This window comes from Mustela lutreola, chromosome 8 (assembly GCF_030435805.1).
Source record: "Mustela lutreola isolate mMusLut2 chromosome 8, mMusLut2.pri, whole genome shotgun sequence".
In the NCBI taxonomy this organism is placed as follows: domain Eukaryota; kingdom Metazoa; phylum Chordata; class Mammalia; order Carnivora; family Mustelidae; genus Mustela; species Mustela lutreola.
In genome coordinates, this window is record NC_081297.1 from 105,688,114 (window position 1) to 105,701,083 (window position 12,970).

At 37.2% G+C, this 12,970-nt stretch overlaps 1 protein-coding gene across 1 annotated transcript in view; it reads left to right on the plus strand.

Moving 5' to 3' along the window:
* The window catches only part of RAB21 (RAB21, member RAS oncogene family), a 36,173-nt gene that overhangs the window by 451 nt on the left and 22,752 nt on the right, over nt 1-12,970 (plus strand). The gene's annotated exons all lie outside the window — the stretch shown is intronic.

The following is a 12,970-nucleotide window of genomic DNA, read 5'->3' on the forward strand; positions in this document are numbered from 1 at the left end:
GTGGAAGGTGGAGCCTTGGGGCCCCTACCCCTTCGGGGCTGTGAGGACTTCGCTGCCATGGCCCGCTGGATCTCGGCTTACAGATCTCAGGCCTGTCACCTCCGTCTTCGAATTGCCTTTCTGAATTCGCCCTAGGGAAACGCGGGGTCGGGCATCCTGTAGACAGACATTAGGACAGGCTTTGGGGAAGGGAGTGGAAGGTCCCTCAAAAGTCCCCCGTGTGGCTGCGCATATCGTGGAGTCCCCCATATCGCTTGGCTAATCTTCGCTTTTGATTCACTTCCGCTTGGGCCCTAGGTGCCTTCACCCTACCGTCACCGGCTGTCAGCCCTTTTTTCTTTCTGTCGGAATTAGGAACTTAGCTGCGGATTTGATTTTGCGAACTAGGTGATTTGTAACTTCAGCGCTTACTGATGACTAAGTGTTTACGCAAGTTCCATTTTGTCCTGTCTTCAAGTAACATGCTGATTGGCAAAACAGTCATTTGTGGAGGATTTTTTGAAATGACCGCTTGCCGGTTATGGGTTACACATTTTCATTGCTGCCTGCGTGAGTCTGACTTATGTGAAGTCGGTCGATCCACATGCACATGGAAACGTCATGTGACTACTAGCCAACAGTTGGTCCCCAAACTAACAGTTTAGTTGCTGCTGCTACTTGCTTTCTTTGGTTGTAGTGCAGGGCCGGCTTTCTTCTGAAGTTATCTTATGGTTAGCTGGGAAAGTGTTAAAGTGTAGTCATTGATTGGGAGTGAAAGCAGCCCTTTTAGGCAGGTGTAGTCTCCTCCGTCTCCCAAAGAAATCAGTTTGCACGTGTTAGAAGAAAAATATCCAGCTAATCTGACTTCATCAATTTAGTTAGAGGTAGTAAAGTCGAATGGACTTTTGAGCCTGACTGTTGAGGTTTCTATCCATCTCCATCTTTTTAACTAGCTGCGTGATCTTGGGCAAGCTAATTAACCTGTCTGTGCCTAGGTTTTCTTTATCTGTTGAAATGGCCATAATGATAGTTTCTAGCTCATGGGTTTGTCAGGACAAGTATACATAAAATCACTTAGGACCTGGTCTATTGGAAGCTCTCCATCTTTATTACTGGTCCAAATTGCACAGTAGATCTTACTGACTATTTAATAGAATGCATAATCTCCTTTAATTGTTGTGACATTTGATATTTGATGCTATTATTAAACTACTGAATCTAGAATTCACAAAGATGCTCTGATTCCATGTTCTATTTTTATTCCTGTTTTTACTTCTCTTATGTAAAGCATAATACCTGAAAAAATGAATATGAGGAAACTCCTTTTTTTTTTTTTTTTACATCCTTGAACAAGAACACTTACAATTTTATTAGTTGTTATTGTTGAGTGTTGCTAGTGAAATCAAGGAAATTTGTAGGGTAAATACCTATGATTATTTGGAACTTAGAAATTCATTTAGGTAAAGTATAGCTAACATTTAGTAAGTTCTTACTGTGCTGAACATTTTTTCTTCTGTCATTTAATTTTTATAACAGCCTATGAGGTCAGTAGTTTTATTAGCCCTATTTTGTAGGCAAGGAAACAGGCTTGGTTAAGTTGAGTAATTTGCTGGCAGTCATATTGCCACAAGTCTTGCATGGTGCCCAAGCTGAAATTTGAATGTAGATCTGACTTAATATTTTGAGCAAGTAAACCGCACTGCCTCTGGATATTGGTAAACCACCCCTTTAGTGGTTACATTTGTGCTAGAGATCTAAGATAAAAGAGAAAATCATTGTAATTGTGCTTCCTTCTTTAAGATAGTCCTACAACCTGAAAATTACACCTTCATTATACATTTCAAAGACATCATTGAAGCTAAAAGCAGGCTAAAGATTTTTAAATATTAGAAACTATTGCAGCCTACACTGGAGAGGATGAAGTTATGGTAGATTTTTGTTATCAAAAACATTGCAGTCCTGATTTTAATATTTACATGATTGTCATCACAAACTATCTGGTTTATATTACAGAATTGAGGATTTTGTTGCATACCTCTATATGGAAGCATTGTATTTACTTTTTCTTATATATCAGTTTATCTCATTTTAATTTTTTTAGAGAACTGTGACCCATAAAACAACCTGGTATGCTTCTAATTTCCAAATGGAGAGGAGATGATGGATCAGATCAGAAGACATGAAGAGTCCCTCTTTTTTTGTCAACAAAATTACCTCTTACCTATCTTTGTAACATACTTTATGATTTGCAAAGTATATTCTCTTGCAATCTTGTTTCAAAGATTTATAATACCGAGAGGAACCTAAAGTAGTTTATGATTCACTCTTTCAGTCTTTTTTGTTTAATTCAGTCAAGTGATTGTCCACTTTTGTCTCATCTCCTCTTAGAGGTAGGTGAACTGGTCTAGAAAGTAGAAAACTCACAATGTCCTGATATGGCCCACTTCATTTTGGACATTTTTAATTTCCAGTAAATTTTTCTGTGTATAAAGCCAAAAATTTGTTCCCTTTTAGTTTCCATTCCGAGTTCTGTCCTCTGAATCTTGGTCACACAGGACATCCCTTCTGGTAGTTGAAGATCCCTATCACACCCCTTGATTTAGTCTATTGGGAAACAGCTCTGGTTCTCCTAAAGGAATCTCCTCTGACATCATTTTAAATCATTTCACTGTTTTTTGTTTTTTTTTTTAAGATTTTATTTATTTACTTGACAGATCACAAGTAGGCAGAGAGCCAGGCAGACAGAGAGAAAGGAGGAAGCAGGCTCCCTGCCGAGCAGAGAGCCTGATGTGGGGCTCCATCCCAGGACTCTTGGGATCATGACCCGAGCCGAAGGCAGAGGCTTTAACCCACTGAGCCACCCAGGTGCCCCCATTTCACTATTTTGATATCTTTTCTAGACACTTATTATTTAATCATTGTCCTCTTTCCTTAAAATGGGGTTCTTTGAGCTGTGGAAATGATGACAAGTGTGGTTTGAACTGAGCAAAGGACAGGCTATCACCTTCCCTATTGAGAATCCTTTTACAACACTGAAATAGGAAAGTTTCTATGGGCTTGTTACATTGTAACATTGACAGCTGTTACATTGATTAATATTGGGCTTGCTGTCTTAGTCTTGCTTCCTCCCCCCGCCCTCCCCCAAGGCATTCCATCCCTCAAATTCTTTTTTCTCTGATTTTATGGTTACGTTTTTTTGTCCCTAATATATTTGACCCATTAAAATTGACTTTGATAGATTTCCTCCAGTGGTTAAAGCCTGTTGATGTCCTTTTAAGTTTGATTTTGTAATTCAAGAAATGTGACCTTGATTGGGTTCTGGGCATGCAAAGAAGAAGAAGGTATGTTCTTTAATATCCAGATGAGCTACTCATTTTAACTTTTCACCTGAAAATTTGCTAAGAATGTCTTCATTGTTCTCATCAGGCATTAATAAAGACTGAAAAAGGGAGACAGTGGGCCAAGTACAAAGCTCTGCAGCAGGTCTCATTATTGTCTAGTGATGCATGACCCGAAGTGTATTTTTCTTTAGATGTGCAGAATCTTAGCATGGGGCTTTTTCAGACTATGCACGGGCCATAGTCTGTCTTCTTGAGTAAGAAACAGTGGAGTGTTACACATATTAATGATAATGAAATCAGAAAACAGCTTAAAATTGACTGCTATGGGCTATTAAATAGTGGACACAAAGCCTTTAATGAAAATGGTTATTCCAGCCTTATAAACCTAGATTTTTTGCCCTAGCTACATCAGTCTTGCCCACAGGGGATATCATGAGATGTTTTGTCAGATGCTTGCAGAAGACAAGATAAACTGTGTTTCTGCAATAGGAGGCATAGGATGTGGTAAAAAAAAAAAAGACAGGACTTTGAAGTTAGACTTGGTTTTGCATTTTGGCTCCTACTTCATAGCCATCATGATCTTGGCAGGTTATTCTTTTTTTTTTTTTTTTTTTTTTTAAAAGATTTTATTTATTTATTTGACAGACAGAGATTACAAGTAAGCAGAGAGAGAGGAGGAAGCAGGCTCCCCGCCGAGCAGAGAGCCCGATGTGGGGCTCCATCCCAGGACGCTGGGATCATGACCTGAGCTGAAGGCAGAGGCTTTAACCCACTGAGCCACCCAGGCGCCCCTTGGCAGGTTATTCTAATGTTTGTAAGTTGGCTCTTGATCTATAAAATGAGAGGATTTTATTTACAGGATTTTTTTTTTTAAGGATTTTATTTATTTGACAGGCAGAGAGGCAGGTGGAGAGAGAGAGAGGAGGAAGCAGACTTCCTGCTAAGCAGAGAACCTGACATGGGGCTCGATCCCAGGATCCTAGGATCATGACCTGAGCTGAAGGCAGAGGCTTTAACCCACTGAGCCACCCAGGCGCCCCCAGGATTTTTTTTTTAAAGATTTTATTTTTAAGTAATCTGTACACCTGGCATGAGGCTCAAACTTAAAACCCCAGGGATCAAGAATCACATGCTTATTGAATGAACCAGTGAGGTACCCCTTTACTTACTGGATTTTTATATTGGTTAAATAGAGAACCGGCATAGGTAAATCTCCTATCACGGTACCTGGCACGTTTGTTTACCAAATGATTGCTGTTGAAGGAATAGATGGTGCTTAGTCTGTATTGGTTTCCTTCATGTTAACTCTGTCAAAAAGGTAATGGGATTAATTTCACATGAATTATTTTGAGAACCCATGCTGTCTCTAAAGGATCACTACATTTTAGAATTGCTTATAATTTTATATATAATTATACATATATATGTAAATGTGTTATTTGTATACAAGTATATATAAATGTATTACTACTGAACATATACATATATATGTGTTTATTATCCATTTTTGGGTTTTGACTGGGATTGACATTACAGGAAATTATGTGACATTGGCCATGCTTTGGTGTTTTAGTACTGCTCTCTTTTCTCAGAGCTTCTCCTCGGTTACTAATAATTATGAAGTTATCTTGTAGGTGAGCTAAGAACTCAAGATGTTTTACCTATCGCAGGAAACTTGATCTTCTGTAGAGTCCCCATGCTTTCTTACGTGATTACCTAAGCCATTAAATTCAATGATTGTTTATTTCATACCTCTTAAACACCAAACATTATGATAGTTGGGGAATATAAAGATGAGTAAGGTACTTTAACCATCAGTTGAAATGTTTTTGCCATTTCGATTGTAACCACTTTTTATCTGTGGTATGTCTGTTTATGTCTGTGCTCTTGAGTGATCATTTCATTTTCTTTAGTTGTATGCCATTTTTCCCCCTTACATGAAAGTATTCTAAGATCATGCACTCTAATTTAAGTGCTTTCTATCATTTTCCACTAGTCTCTTATATAAAAAGTAATGTTTATAATCAAAACCTCAGTCATTTTCCCTTTTTGAATTCTGGCTGGAGTTCCCCCTATCGGCCTTCTGTAGTCTGGGGTAGGTAGCTGTCATTTGATTAGCAAAGCCGTGCTTTAAGATTGGCTGGACAGATAGTATCCTGATAGTTTGGCAAATGAGGAAATTAAGATTTGTGTTAAATTTCCAAGGTCCCACAAATAGTAATGGTTTACCATCTTTTCTTAAGCTAAGTCTCCTGCCCCCCACCTCCACCCCAATGTACCTTAACCTTCTGAGTAGCACTTGGCATTCAGGGTCTAGCAGTTGCTTTTTTATACCTGTCATCTTAGTCTCTGGTCTAGAAATCTTGGTTTCCTTATTTGTAAGATTAGTGTTTTGAATGTCTGGAATATCTTCCAAATAGTTCTGGAAGTCATATCAGTGTTGAACGGTCAATTCATTCACATCATCTTTATAAAATACACTTTATAAAAATACATCTTTAGAGGATATGTGCTATGGTGAGTGCTGTGAAGTGTGTAAACCTGGCAATTCACATACCTGTACCCCAGGGGATAAAAATGTATAGTTTATAAAAAAATAAAAAATTAAAAAAATATATATATCTTTATAAAATCTCCACACCCCCCCTTCTTGGTATGTTTCTCGATACATGTGTGCTATAGAAGGGTGGGTAATTTTTTTTTTTTTTAAGAAAAGAGGTTTTCTGAATTGTTTTAAATTTCTTATATATAAGTATTCCATGTCTGATTGCCATTGTCTTCTTTGGGTTTTGAGTTACTTCTCTGAAATAACTTTTTGGCTCTTATTTTCAAAGTATTGAACTCTAAACTGATTATAATCCTTGTACTTTATGGAAACTAAGGACAAGAAATGTTGAAGTATTTAAGCACTCAGTTTCCTTTTTTTATTGAAATATATTTGACATACAACATTGTGTAAATTTAAGTTATATAATATGTAAATTTGTTACATTTGTATATTGGGACACGATTGCCACTATAGCAATCCAGTTTAGTTTAGACTAATTTATAAATTACCTGATTCCTTTTATGTGTTAATAAAGTAGTAATAGATACTTTAAATACTTAAGTCTGAAACAATGTTAGTGATTATAGCAAAAATAATGTCAGTGTTCAGTTTTTATGTATACACCCAGACACTTATTAATGAAAGTCTGTTGAACTTAAAAGATACTAGATAAAAACAGAAAAGTCTTTGTCTACAACTCATTTACTTTGCTGCTTTAGGTATATTGCTTTGCCAGTGGTTAGCAAGTGCAGCAAGTGGATCTGGCTAATAGCAACAACAAATACGACAAAATTGATTAAACAAGTTATGAAAAGACTTTCATTTGGCAGATATATTTTTTCTTATTATTTCCTATATTCTTTTTCTTAATAGAGATTTTTAAATAGTTACCACTATGCTTTTAGGTAAGACGTTGGGTAACTACGCATCTTGTGCAGATAACAGATGTTGGCCTCAGCTAATGAGATTACTGATTTGTTAATACCTCTAAAGTTTGGAAGATGAAGTCATTGGAATTATAAGTACTGGCCTGTAACTTAGGGTTTAGGGGAATAAGGTGGGAGATCTGCCATTGCCCTACCCTGAGAATATATTTTTGGGAGTTGAGTTGGTTTCCAGGAACACCTAGTGTCCATGTGGACGAATGCCATGTTAAGAATGTGTTCTAGAACAAAAAGCTTTATGCAGTAGAAAAAGCACTGTGGAGTCAGACAGTCTTCTACCCCCTGCAACACCTGAGTTGTCTGACCTTGAGTGAGTCTCTGTATATCTTTAAATCTCAGGTTCACAATTGTAAAACAGGACTAGTTAGCTACCTCACAGGGTTGTTAAAAAGATTAAAAGAGAAAGTCTAGCACAGTGTTTGGCACACAGGATGTACTATTTTTTTTCTTCCTATATTTCTAGAACCTTTTAAATTGATACTGTAATGCTGCTTTCCCCTCCCCTTTCTAGACTGGGAATTCTTTTTTTTTTTTTTTTTTTTTTTTTTTTCAGCATAACAGTATTCATTGTTTTTGTACCACACCCAGTGCTCCATGCAGTCTGTGCCCTCTATAATACCCACCACCTGGTACCCCGACCTCCCACCCCCTGCCCCTTCAAAACCTTCAGATTGTTTTTCAGAGTCCATATAGACTGGGAATTCTTCACTGAGAGTTGCCAGGGATTTATATAAATCCCTGGGGTAAGTGTGTGGAATTGTTTTTGGTATGTGCATATGAGCAGTTTTCTTGCGAGTAAATCAGTTCATGGCTTTCATTAGATTCTCAAAAGAAGTCAGTGTCCTCCTTCTCACTCTCACATAACAATTAAGAGCCCCTGTCTCAGGTTTAGTATAACTATAAGTGATATCTTGGTAGTCTATCCAAATTAAGTATGCCTCATAGAGGTGGTAAAAAAAGATAAGATGAATGCCAGCCTTTTGGTCATTTACTCCTATCTTGATTTTACATAAAATCTTTCAGCTTTATTCTTACATATAATTGTATTTGTTTTTAAGACATATTTGTTCTTTTTTTTTTTTTAAGATTTTATTTATTTGACAGATCACAAGCAGGCGAGGGGGCAGGGGGAAGCAGGCTCCCTGCTGAGTAGAGAGCCTGATGTGGGGCTTGATCTCAGGACCCTGAGATCATGACTTGAGCTGAAGGCAAAGGCTTAACCCGTTGAGCCACCCAGGTGCCCCAAAACATATTTGTTCTTTAAGAAAATACCTGTAACATATTAAAGACATAGAATATATATAAAATGGGACAGTTTATATTACACTAGGAATCTTTCCATATCACGGGACTTAAGTATTTCATTATGAAGGAGAAAAAAAAAGATAGGGATCCTTGTATATCAAATATTTGAATTAAAATAATTTTGGTTTATAAGGAAACTTTTAGTACATCCCTTGCATAAATTGAGTTTTACCTGCACGGATTATCCCAGGCACATTGTATATACCTATATCTACAGTAACAATATTTGTGTGTCAGCACTGGCTCCTCCTGCTTTTTCCATGAGAAAAGTATTATTTCAGATCTCAGTGTGGAAGATACCATAGCGTAGTAGTTATGAGTCGTGTCTGGAGCCAGACTGCTTGGATTTCAGATCCCACTGTGTAACTTACTATGTGACTATAGGCAAGATACCCTTCCTGTGTCTAGGTTTGCACATCTTTAATATTTGGACAGTTGTTTCTTAGTGTACTGTGACAATTTAATGAGTTAATATTGGAAAGCTTTTTAGAATACTGCCCATTTCATTGTAAGCATGGTGAACATGTTAAATAAAAATATGCAATCTACTTGACAGAAGACTTACATTCATGAAAAGAAAACTTAGGATGTAAGCAAGGCACTATATGCTGTTTGTTAAAGATTGGGTTTCCTGTCATTCTTCAGGATAGAGCAAGTCAGTGTGGGTTGTATGAGTGGTACGAGAAATCTTCTAAAAATTCGAGGAGGAAGAGTATGGGTCATGAACTGAACTTGGATAGATGAGATTCAAAGAGAGAAAAGAGAATACATCCAAATTAGAGGGAGATTTTATGAACAAGTAGAATTTGAGGTATGTGTATAAACCATATAAGTTGGAGAGTAAGTGGAGAGATTCTGGAAGCTATCATAGGAAGAGAGTTGTGGACAATTGTTTAGGTCCTTGAATACAAAGGTAGATTTTTGCTTGTAGATGAGGGTTCCCTAACTTTTATAAATGAGAAGCTTGTGAATGATGTAAAAAGTGCTCAGCGTGGTACTTGATGGAAGGTAAGCATTCAGTAACTGTTAACTAGTATAGTAACAGTAGTTGAAATCGAAGTAGAGAGTTTAATTATATGAATGGGCTATATTTGTGTACCTTTTCAAAATTGCCTATTAAGGAACACTTAGGTTATTTCTTTTTTCTTTATAATCAACACTGATGAGCATCTCTCCATAAGATTGTGTATCTGTGGTTCAACAGGGGAGACTTAACACCGTTTCTTAAACTCACACAGGAAGGTGGTGGTAAGTTTCCAAGGTGATGGTAAAAAAGGATATGGTGGAGCTTTATCAGCTCTAGTTCATTCCTCTCTACTGAGAACTCCCCACAAATCTCATAACAAAAAGATTATTTAGATATTAGCTACCAGCAGAAATGTAGTTCAAGCAATTTTGTCAAAAATGATACTTTACTAGAATCTTTCAATGAGTTATGGTAAGATTTTTTTTCCTTAATCATGGAGGCTTTAGAAAGATAATTTGGCATGTTGACTACAGTGTGTGTGAGGTGAGACCAAAGGTGGTATAATAATATGAGATTGATCATCTGAGAACTCCAGAGGAAGTGTGAAGACAAGCCTTGGTAGGTTTTTTTTGGAATGTGGAATGTCAGGGGAGGAAGAATATTCAATGATGATATTTGTAAGATTCTAAACCTTGGTGACTTGGAGAATGTTATCAAAATACTAAAGTTGGAATGGAAGGCCAATTTTGGAAGGAAGGTCAGTTTAATTTTAAATATATTTGAGAGAAAAGAGACATCTAAGTTGACCTACCTATTAAATATTTGGATAGGACTCAGATTTTGAGTTTCTTTATATAGCATTGATATTGAAACCATGAAAGTGGTTGAATTCAAGTAGATTATACAACTAATAAGTAGCAAAGCTGAGATTCAAATCCAAAGTTCTGGTTCAAAGTTCATACTCTTTTTTTTTTTAAGTTTATTTATTTATTTGATAGAGACATAGTGATAGAGAGAACACAAGCAGGGAGAGTGGGAGAGGGGGAAGCACCTTTCCCACCGAACTGGGAGCCAATGCGAGGCTTGATCCCAAGACCCTGGGATCATGACCTGAGCCGAAGGCAGAGGCTTAACAACTGATCCACCCAGGCGCCCCAAGAGAGAAAGAGTCAAGCAATCTCCACACCTAGTGTGGAGTTCAAAGCCTCTTCACAACCCTGAGATCATGACCTGAGCTGAAATCAGGAATCGGATGCCCAACAGAGTGAGCCACCCAGGCACCCCTCAAAGTTCCTTTTCTTAGCTCCTGTGCTATAATGAGTGGGAGAAGTCCTTTGTTCACATTTATTGTCAAAACATGTATTTGGTCTTCTCATTTTCCAAGTTTTCTTTTATTATTATGCTTTTTTATTTTTTTAATTTATTTTATTTTTATTTTGTTATTTATTTTATACCCTTTTCTATGTAATCTGTTTCATTTAATGAAATATCTTTAGTTTAGTTTGGGTTTTGAAGGAAAGCATTCCTGGATTTGATCTCAGCTCTGCCACTTAGTTAAGTACTAAATTCATTCGCTTTTTCTTTTTTTTTTTTTTTTTAAAGATTTTATTTATTTATTTGCAGAGAGAAATCACAAGTAGATGGAGAGGCAGGCAGAGAGAGAGAGAGGGAAGCAGGCTCCCTGCTGAGCAGAGAGCCCGATGCGGGACTCGATCCCAGGACCCTGAGATCATGACCCGAGCCGAAGGCAGCGGCTTAACCCACTGAGCCACCCAGGCGCCCATCATTCGCTTTTTCTTAATTCTAAATTTCCTTGTGTTTATATGCAGAAAGTCTTTCCTGAGATCTAGACTCCTTCTCCTTCAGTAATGATTCACCATTCTAGCTTTTTATCTGTTTTACTGTACTTCTCTGTATTTTCTTTTATATAGATACACCTAACTGTGACTGTCTCTGCATAGCTTTGGTCTTGGCTCTTTATTCTTTTTTTTAGCTATGTCAAATGACTCTGGATTCTGATTGTATTTCATTTTCAGTTACTCTGGATTCTCTTTTTTCTATGTTTGTGGCCTTGGTTCAGGTCCTTTTTGTTTTTCTCTCCAATTTTTTTTTTTTTTTAAGATTTTATTTATTTATTTGGCAGATAGAGATCACAAGTAGGCAGAGAGGCAGGCAGAGAGAGAGGAGGAAGCAGGCTCCCCGCTGAGCAGAGAGCCTGATTCGGGGCTTGATCCCAGGACCCTGGGATCATGACCCGAGCTGAAAGCAGCGGCTTCCCACTGAGCCACCCAGACACCCCTCTCCAATTTTATAATGGCCTTCTGTCTCCAGGTCTAGTCCTGTCCTTTCCCGTCTAACTTCCCTTCCTGTCCCAGAGTCATTCTCTTAAAATTTAGATCTTATACTTGCCCACTGCTTTAAAATCCTTCAGTGATTCTCCATCATCAACAGTATTCTTCTCTTTCTTTTTTTTTTTTTTTAAAGATTTTATTTGTTTATTTGACAGAGACACAGCGAGAGAGGGAACACAAGCCTAGGGAGGGGGAGAGGGAGAAGCGGACTTCCCATTGAGCAGGGAGCCTGATACAGGCTCTATCCCAGGAACCTGGGATCATGACCTGAGCTGAAGTTTAACAACTGAAGCACCCAGGCGCCCCAACAGTATTACTCTTCTTAACACTTATTTCTTAGGATGAATTGGGCATTTCTCTAGTAAAAAAGAGGTCAAATAAGTTTAGGAAATGGTTGTATAGATGCAGTTAGCTTTTCTTTTGCCAGAATCTTACTGTGTTGTGTATTATGAATGTACAAAGGGAATACAGAGGAATATGCTGCATTTCCCAAATCTGACTATAGTATATACGTTTATACATTTAAAAAAATACATGTGTCTTGGAACAGGTTTTATTAAAACCCTCTAAGTAAAGTCCATACATCTAGACATGGAACCCTAGCACTTTTTTTATTTGAATAGCATTTGCCTATCTTTGTAGTCTCGTCTCTGGCATTGACCTTACTAACTTGTTGGGAGTTCTCCCTGGAGAGGGAGTTACATGTTTGAGGCTTCAGTGCCTTCTCCCATCTGTTGGAAAAGCCCCTATTACTCCTAAAGGGGAGATTATCACCTTCATTTTGAAACTTTTTTTAACTCATCCAGGGCGGCTTTACACTTCCTTTCTTAGCACTCTCTTTAGAGTATACTTGGCAAGACCCTCCCATTTTAACAATTGTTACATGATATTGTACTTTTATTTACATGTTTATTTCTACTATAGACTATAAACTCCCTCAAGGCTAGACCATTTCCTTTCATTTCTGTAACATTGGTACCTGGGATAATTATTAGATATAAGTTAAGTAATTGAGTTATAAAATAATTAGAGGAATATTTCAAATAATACTGGTATTCATACCATTAAGTAAACTACCAGTAAATATATCTTTTCTGTCATTTAGAAATCTCTTAGCTCTTTCTATAATGAGTGTGTAGGGTGACATCAAATTAAATGCTCTAAGAAAAATTTTTATGGGGAAAATCTGAGAAAATAATAACAATTAAAAAAAAAAATCTTTTTATTTGTTTCTATTTTAAGTCGTCTCCATGCCCAACAGGGGGCTCAAATTCATGGCCCTAAGATCAAAAGTCTCATGCTCTATCAACTGAGCCAGGCAGGGGCCATGTTTTTCTTTCTGTTTTTTATAACTTGTGTTCATAAAACAAAACACCATTTTTTTAGATTAGAATATAAATAATGTTCTGTCTTCAGTGAATGTTTGGTTATTAATAAGAACTCAGTGATTACTTTTTCTCCCAGATAACTTGAGTTTCATATTGAGATTATTCTTTCATCTATAGTTCTTAGAATAAGAAACATTATATTATATG